This window comes from Ostrea edulis, chromosome 10, assembly GCF_947568905.1.
Source record: "Ostrea edulis chromosome 10, xbOstEdul1.1, whole genome shotgun sequence".
Taxonomy (NCBI): domain Eukaryota; kingdom Metazoa; phylum Mollusca; class Bivalvia; order Ostreida; family Ostreidae; genus Ostrea; species Ostrea edulis.
The window spans coordinates 48,537,182-48,547,181 of record NC_079173.1 but is presented as its reverse complement, the minus strand read 5'-3'; the positions used below and the strand labels follow the sequence as shown (position 1 = coordinate 48,547,181).

General features: G+C 33.9%; 1 protein-coding gene across 1 annotated transcript in view; it reads right to left on the bottom strand.

Annotated features, from left to right (window-relative positions):
• LOC125666264 (ras-related protein Rab-18A-like) overlaps positions 1 to 10,000 on the bottom strand; it is a 36,269-nt gene that overhangs the window by 9,521 nt on the left and 16,748 nt on the right. The gene's annotated exons all lie outside the window — the stretch shown is intronic.

The following is a 10,000-nucleotide window of genomic DNA, read 5'->3' as shown; positions in this document are numbered from 1 at the left end:
AGGTTTATCGTGTATCCTATCGTATCGTGCGTGTATCCTATCGTATCGTGCGTGTATCCTATCCTATCATGCGTGTATTGTGTTCTATCGTTTATCATGTCAAGAATAACGTTGCGGGTACTGTATGTGTGTGTCCTATACTGATTCTATCTATGTGTGTGTTCTATACTGATTCTATCTATGTGTGTGTTCTATACTGATTCTATGTGTGTGTGTCCTATACTGATTCTATCTATGTGTGTGTGTTCTATACTGATTCTATCTATGTGTGTTCTATACTGATTCTATCTATGTGTGTGTCCTATACTGATTCCAGTCTTCACGAAAAACTTTGTGAAGGACAGGCCCTTTGGGCCTCCCAGTATAATAATTTTGCAAGTCCGAACAATATTTTAATGGCCCAAAATGTTTTTTCAAATTTGACCACTTGTCATTTGCAAGGTACAAGCATACTGTAGGAAAATACATATCCAGATGACCATAGTTAAAGAACAACTGACATTATTATATCTTATTTTATTTTGACATCAGAAGCTCATGTTCTACTGTGTTTGTTTACACCACGTACAAAACATTGTTTTCTCCCGAATTAAATCTCAGTAAAGGCCCACCCTCGGTCCAATGGGGCTTAACTTTTCGATCTCTTTTTCTCCTTGTACTACTGGGTTTTTTTTTAATTATTTGGATCTGATGGTTATGATTGCGAAATACGCATGTGAGGTTTGGAATTTCACTGACGAGCCCCCTCCCTACACAGGTTGAATATTATTTTACGTCCCTCTTGAAAATATTTCACTCATATGGAGACGTCACCACTGCCGGTGAAGGGCTACATAATTTAAGCCTATGCTCGGCGCTTATGGCCATCGAGCAGGAAGGGATCTTTATCTTGCCACACCTGCTGTGACACAGGACCTCGGTTTTTGCCGTCTCCTCCGAAGGACCGCCCCTATTAGTCGCGTCTTACGACAAGCAAAGGGGTACTGAGGACCTATTCTAACCCGAAACCCCACAGGAATCCCAACACGGACATTGGAAGTTAATGTAAATATATAGTATGTGCATGTATTTTTTATATATGCACATACTATATATTTACATTAACTTCCAGTGCCTGTGCCTCCCTATACTTCATAAAAGGAAGGATGGTTGATCATTTTTCAATGCGAAATTTCATTGCTACCTGTAAGTCATGACAAAGTCCGAGTCAATTTCACACTATATTTGTAATATATACAAAACATATAATAAAACATTTACAGGCCCTCCGGACTCCTGGGTTAAATATTTTTAGAAGCCCGATCAAGATTTTACTGGCCTTGGGCATCGGGCCACTGGTTAACGTCGAAGACTGTGATTCTATTCTATCTATGTGTGTCATATACTGATTCTATCTATGTGTGTGTTCTATACTGATTCTATCTATGTGTGTCCTATACTGATTCTGTCTATGTGTGTGTCCTATACTGATTCTATCTATGTGTGTGTTCTATACTGATTCTATCTATGTGTGTGTCCTATACTGATTCTATCTATGTGTGTTCTATACTGATTCTATCTATGTGTGTGTGTTCTATACTGATTCTATCTATGTGTGAGCTCTATACTGATTCTATCTATGTGTGTGTGTCCTATACTGATTCTATCTATGTGTGTGTCCTATACTGATTCTATCTATGTGTGTGTTCTATACTGATTCTATCTATGTGTGTATTCTATACTAATTCTATCTATGTGTGTATGTTCTATACTGATTCTATCTATGTGTGTGTTCTATACTGATTCTATCTATGTGTGTGTGTTCTATACTGATTCTATCTATGTGTGTTCTATACTGATTCTATCTATGTGTGTGTGTTCTATACTGATTCTATCTATGTGTGTGTCCTATACTGATTCTATCTATGTGTGTGTTCTATACTGATTCTATCTATGTGTGTATTCTATACTGATTCTATCTATGTGTGTATGTTCTATACTGATTCTATCTATGTGTGTGTTCTATACTGATTCTATCTATGTGTGTGTGTCCTATACTGATTCTATCTATGTGTGTGTGTTCTATACTGATTCTATCTATGTGTGACCTATACTGATTCTATCTATGTGTGTGTGTTCTATACTGCTTCTGTCTATGTGTGTTTCCTATACTGATTCTATCTATGTGTATGTTCTATACTGATTCTATCTATGTCTGTGCGTCCTATACTGATTCTATCTATGTGTATGTCCTATACTGATTCTATCTATGTGTGTGTGTTCTATACTGATTCTATCTATGTGTGTTCTATACTGATTCTATCTATGTGTGTGTTCTATACTGCTTCTGTCTATGTGTGTTTCCTATACTGATTCTATCTATGTGTGTGTTCTATACTGATTCTATCTATGTGTGTGTGTCCTATACTGATTCTATCTATGTGTGTGTTCTATACTGATTCTATCTATGTGTGTTCTATACTGATTCTATGTGTGTGTTCCATACTGATTCTATCTATGTGTGTGTTCTATACTGATTTTATCTATGTGTGACCTATACTGATTCTATCTATCTGTGTGTTCTATACTGATTCTATCTATGTGTGTTTCCTATACTGATTCTATCTATGTGTGTTTCCTATACTGATTCTATCTATGTGTGTGTTCTATACTGATTCTATCTATGTGTATGTCCTATACTGATTCTATCTATGTGTGTGTGTTCTATACTGATTCTATCTATGTGTGTTTCCTATACTGATTCTATCTATGTGTGTGTTCTATACTGATTCTATCTATGTGTATGTCCTATACTGATTCTATCTATGTGTGTGTGTTCTATACTGATTCTATCTATGTGTGTGTTCTATACTGATTCTATCTATGTGTGTGTTCTATACTGATTCTATCTATGTGTGTGTTCTATACTGATTCTATCTATGTGTGTGTGTTCTATACTGATTCTATCTATGTGTGTTCTATACTGATTCTATGTGTGTGTGTTCTATACTGATTCTATCTATGTGTGTGTGTTCTATACTGATTCTATCTATGTGTGTGTGTTCTATACTGATTCTATCTATGTGTGTGTGTTCTATACTGATTCTATCTATGTGTGTTTCCTATACTGATTCTATCTATGTGTGTTTCCTATACTGATTCTATCTATGTGTGTGTTCTATACTGATTCTATCTATGTGTGTGTGTTCTATACTGATTCTATCTATGTGTGTTCTATACTGATTCTATCTATGTGTGTGTGTTCTATACTGATTCTATCTATGTGTGTGTGTTCTATACTGATTCTGTCTATGTGTGTGTGTCCTATACTGATTCTATCTATGTGTATGTCCTATACTGATTCTATCTATGTGTGTGTTCTATACTGATTCTATCTATGTGTGTTTCCTATACTGATTCTATCTATGTGTGTGTTCTATACTGATTCTATCTATGTGTGTGTTCTATACTGATTCTATCTATGTGTGTGTGTTCTATACTGATTCTATCTATGTGTGTTCTATACTGATTCTATCTATGTGTGTTCTATACTGATTCTATCTATGTGTGTGTGTTCTATACTGATTCTATCTATGTGTGTGTTCTATACTGATTCTATCTATGTGTGTGTTCTATACTGATTCTATCTATGTGTGTGTTCTATACTGATTCTATCTATGTGTGTTCTATACTGATTCTGTCTATGTGTGTGTGTTCTATACTGATTCTATCTATGTGTGTGTTCTATACTGATTCTATCTATGTGTGTTCTATACTGATTCTATCTATGTGTGTGTGTTCTATACTGATTCTATCTATGTGTGTGTTCTATACTGATTCTATCTATGTGTGTGTTCTATACTGATTCTATCTATGTGTGTGTTCTATACTGATTCTATCTATGTGTGTTCTATACTGATTCTGTCTATGTGTGTGTTCTATACTGATTCTATCTATGTGTGTGTTCTATACTGATTCTATCTATGTGTGTGTGTTCTATACTGATTCTATCTATGTGTGTCCTATACTGATTCTATCTATGTGTGTTCTATACTGATTCTATCTATGTGTGTTCTATACTGATTCTGTCTATGTGTGTGTTCTATACTGATTCTATCTATGTGTGTGTGTTCTATACTGATTCTATCTATGTGTGTGTTCTATACTGATTCTATCCATGTGTGTGTGTTCTATACTGATTCTATCTATGTGTGTTCTATACTGATTCTATCTATGTGTGTGTTCTATACTGATTCTATCTATGTGTGTGTGTTCTATACTGATTCTATCTATGTGTGTCCTATACTGATTCTATCTATGTGTGTTCTATACTGATTCTATCTATGTGTGTTCTATACTGATTCTATCTATGTGTGTGTTCTATACTGATTCTATCTATGTGTGTTCTATACTGATTCTATCTATGTGTGTGTGTTCTATACTGATTCTATCTATGTGTGTGTTCTATACTGATTCTATCTATGTGTGTGTGTCCTATACTGATTCTATCTATGTGTGTGTTCTATACTGATTCTATCTATGTGTGTGTTCTATACTGATTCTATCTATGTGTGTTCTATACTGATTCTATCTATGTGTGTGTTCTATACTGATTCTATCTATGTGTGTTCTATACTGATTCTATCTATGTGTGTTCTATACTGATTCTATCTATGTGTGTGTTCTATACTGATTCTATCTATGTGTGTTCTATACTGATTCTATCTATGTGTGTTCTATACTGATTCTATCTATGTGTGTTCTATACTGATTCTATCTATGTGTGTGTTCTATACTGATTCTATCTATGTGTGTGTTCTATACTGATTCTATCTATGTGTGTGTTCTATACTGATTCTATCTATGTGTGTTTCCTATACTGATTCTATCTATGTGTGTGTTCTATACTGATTCTATCTATGTGTGTGTTCTATACTGATTCTATCTATGTGTGTGTGTTCTATACTGATTCTATCTATGTGTGTTTCCTATACTGATTCTATCTATGTGTGTGTTCTATACTGATTCTATCTATGTGTGTGTTCTATACTGATTCTATCTATGTGTGTGTTCTATACTGATTCTATCTATGTGTGTCCTATACTGATTCTATCTATGTGTGTGTGTTCTATACTGATTCTATCTATGTGTGTTCTATACTGATTCTATCTATGTGTGTGTGTTCTATACTGATTCTATCTATGTGTGTGTGTTCTATACTGATTCTATCTATGTGTGTGTTCTATACTGATTCTATCTATGTGTGTGTTCTATACTGATTCTATCTATGTGTGTGTTCTATACTGATTCTATCTATGTGTGTTCTATACTGATTCTATCTATGTGTGTGTTCTATACTGATTCTATCTGTGTGTGTGTTCTATACTGATTCTATCTATGTGTGTGTTCTATACTGATTCTATCTATGTGTGTGTGTCCTATACTGATTCCATCTATGTGTGTTCTATACTGATTCTATCTATGTGTGTGTGTTCTATACTGATTCTATCTATGTGTGTGTTCTATACTGATTCTATCTATGTGTGTGTTCTATACTGCTTCTGTCTATGTGTGTTTCCTATACTGATTCTATCTATGTGTGTGTTCTATACTGATTCTATCTATGTGTGTGTGTCCTATACTGATTCTATCTATGTGTGTTTCCTATACTGATTCTATCTATGTGTGTGTTCTATACTGATTATATCTATGTGTGTTTTCATACTGATTCTATCTATGTGTGTTTCCTATACTGATTCTATCTATGTGTGTGTTCTATACTGATTCTATCTATGTGTATGTCCTATACTGATTCTATCTATGTGTGTGTGTTCTATACTGATTCTATCTATGTGTGTGTCCTATACTGATTCTATCTATGTGTGTGTTCTATACTGATTCTATCTATCTGTGTTCTATACTGATTCTATCTATGTGTGTGTGTTCTCTACTGATTCTATCTATGTGTGTGTTCTATACTGATTCTATCTATGTGTGTGTTCTATACTGCTTCTGTCTATGTGTGTTTCCTATACTGATTCTATCTATGTGTGTGTGTTCTATACTGATTCTATCTATGTGTATGTCCTATACTGATTCTATCTATGTGTGTTCTATACTGATTCTATCTATGTGTGTGTGTTCTATACTGATTCTATATATGTGTGTCCTATACTGATTCTATCTATGTGTGTCCTATACTGATTCTATCTATGTGTGTGTGTTCTATACTGATTCTATCTATGTGTGTGTTCTATACTGATTCTATCTATGTGTGTGTTCTATACTGATTCTATCTATGTGTGTGTTCTATACTGATTCTATCTATGTGTGTGTTCTATACTGATTCTATCTATGTGTGTGTGTTCTATACTGATTCTATCTATGTGTGTGTGTCCTATACTGATTCTATCTATGTGTGTTCTATACTGATTCTATCTATGTGTGTGTGTCCTATACTGATTCTATCTATGTGTATGTCCTATACTGATTCTATCTATGTGTATGTCCTATACTGATTCTATGTGTGTGTGTCCTATACTGATTCTATCTATGTGTGTGTCCTATACTGATTCTATCTATGTGTGTGTGTTCTATACTGATTCTATCTATGTGTGTGTGTTCTATACTGATTCTATCTATGTGTGTTCTATACTGATTCTATCTATGTGTGTGTGTTCTATACTGCTTCTGTCTATGTGTGTTTCCTATACTGATTCTATCTATGTGTGTGTTCTATACTGATTCTATCTATGTGTGTGTGTCCTATACTGATTCTATCTATGTGTGTTTCCTATACTGATTCTATCTATGTGTGTGTTCTATACTGATTCTATCTATGTGTGTGTCCTATACTGATTCTATCTATGTGTGTGTGTTCTATACTGATTCTATCTATGTGTGTGTGTCCTATACTGATTCTATCTATGTGTGTGTGTTCTATACTGATTCTATCTATGTGTGTGTCCTATACTGATTCTGTCTATGTGTGTTTCCTATACTGATTCTATCTATGTGTGTGTGTTTTATACTGATTCTATCTATGTGTGTGTGTTCTATACTGATTCTATCTATGTGTGTTCTATACTAATTCTATCTGTGTGTGTGTTCTATACTGATTCTATCTATGTGTGTGTTCTATACTGATTCTATGTGTGTGTTCTATACTGATTCTATCTATGTGTGTCCTATACTGATTCTATCTATGTGTGTTCTATACTGATTCTATGTGTGTGTTCCATACTGATTCTATCTATGTGTGTGTTCTATACTGATTCTATCTATGTGTGACCTATACTGATTCTATCTATGTGTATGTGTTCTATACTGCTTCTGTCTATGTGTGTTTCCTATACTGATTCTATCTATGTGTGTGTTCTATACTGATTCTATCTATTACTGATTCTATCTATCTGTGTGTTCTATACTGATTCTATCTATGTGTATGTCCTATACTGATTCTATCTATGTGTTTGTGTTCTATACTGATTTTATCTATGTGTGTGTCCTATACAGTTTCTATGTATGTGTGTGTCCTATACTGATTCTATCTATGTGTGTGTTCTATACTGATTCTATCTATGTGTGTTCTATACTGATTCTATCTATGTGTGTGTGTTCTATACTGATTCTATCTATGTGTGTGTTCTATACTGATTCTATCTATGTGTGTGTCCTATACTGATTCTATCTATGTGTGTGTGTTCTATACTGATTCTATCTATGTGTGTGTGTTCTATACTGATTCCATCTATGTGTGTGTTCTATACTGATTCTATCTATGTGTGTGTTCTATACTGATTCTATCCATGTGTGTGTGTCCTATACTGATTCCATCTATGTGTGTTCTATACTGATTCTATCTATGTGTGTGTGTTCTATACTGATTCTATCTATGTGTGTGTTCTATATTGATTCTATCTATGTGTGTGTGTTCTATACTGATTCTATCTATGTGTGTGTTCTATACTGATTCTATCCATGTGTGTGTGTCCTATACTGATTCCATCTATGTGTGTGTTCTATACTGATTCTATCTATGTGTGTGTTCTATACTGATTCTATCCATGTGTGTGTGTCCTATACTGATACTATCTATGTGTATGTTCTATACTGATTCTATCTATGTGTGTGTGTTCTATACTGATTCTATCTATGTGTGTTCTATACTGATTCTATCTATGTGTGTGTGTCCTATACTGATTCTACCTATGTGTGTGTTCTATACTGCTTCTGTCTATGTGTGTTTCCTATACTGATTCTATCTATGTGTGTTCTATACTGATTCTATCTATGTGTGTTCTATACTGATACTATCTATGTGTGTGTTCTATACTGATTCTATCTATGTGTGTGTGTCCTATACTGATACTATCTATGTGTGTGTTCTATACTGATTCTATCTATGTGTGTGTGTCCTATACTGATACTATCTATGTGTGTGTTCTATACTGATTCTATCTATGTGTGTGTGTCCTATACTGATACTATCTATGTGTGTGTTCTATACTGATTCTATCTATGTGTGTTCTATACTGATTCTATGTGTGTGTGTCCTATACTGATTCTATCTATGTGTGTGTGTTCTATACTGATTCTATCTATGTGTGTCCTATACTGATTCTATCTATGTGTGTGTGTTCTATACTGATTCTATCTATGTGTGTCCTATACTGATTCTATCTATGTGTGTTCTATACTAATTCTATCTGTGTGTGTGTTCTATACTGATTCTATCTATGTGTGTGTGTTCTATACTGATTCTATCTATGTGTGTATGTTCTATACTGATTCTGTCTATGTGTGTGTGTTCTATACTGATTCTATCTATGTGTGTGTCCTATACTGATTCTATCTATGTGTGTTCTATACTGATTCTATGTGTGTGTTCTATACTGATTCTATCTATGTGTGTGTGTTCTATACTGATTCTATCTATGTGTGTGTTCTATACTGATTCTATCTATGTGTGTTCTATACTGATTCTATGTGTGTGTTCTATACTGATTCTGTCTATGTGTGTTTCCTATACTGATTCTATCTATGTGTGTGTGTTCTATACTGATTCTGTCTATGTGTGTTTCCTATACTGATTCTATCTATGTGTGTGTGTCCTATACTGATTCTATCTATGTGTGTTCTATACTGATTCTATCTATGTGTGTGTGTCCTATACTGATTCTATCTATGTGTGTATTCTATACTGATTCTATCTATGTGTGTGTGTTCTATACTGATTCTATCTATGTGTGTGTGTTCTATACTGATTCTATGTATGTGTGTATGTTCTATACTGATTCTATCTATGTGTGTATGTTCTATACTGATTCTATCTATGTGTGTATGTTCTATACTGATTCTATCTATGTGTGTGTGTTCTATACTGATTCTATCTATGTGTGTGTGTTCTATACTGATTCTATCTATGTGTGTTCTATACTGATTCTATCTATGTGTGTGTGTTCTATACTGATTCTATCTATCTGTGTTCTATACTGATTCTATCTATGTGTGTGTGTCCTATACTGATTCTATCTATGTGTGTATGTTCTATACTGATTCTATCTATGTGTATGTTCTATACTGATTCTATCTATGTGTGTGTGTTCTATACTGATTCTATCTATCTGTGTTCTATACTGATTCTATCTATGTGTGTGTTCTATACTGATTCTATCTATGTGTGTGTGTTCTATACTGATTCTATCTATGTGTGTGTTCTATACTGATTCTATCTATGTGTGTTCTATACTAATTCTATCTGTGTGTGTGTTCTATACTGATTCTATCTATGTGTGTGTTCTATACTGATTCTATCTATGTGTGTGTTCTATACTGATTCTATCTATGTGTGTTCTATACTGATTCTATCTATGTGTGTGTGTTCTATACTGATTCTATCTATGTGTATGTCCTATACTGATTCTATCTATGTGTATGTCCTATACTGATTCTATCTATGTGTGTTCTATACTGATTCTATCTATGTGTATGTCCTATACTGATTCTATCTATGTGTGTG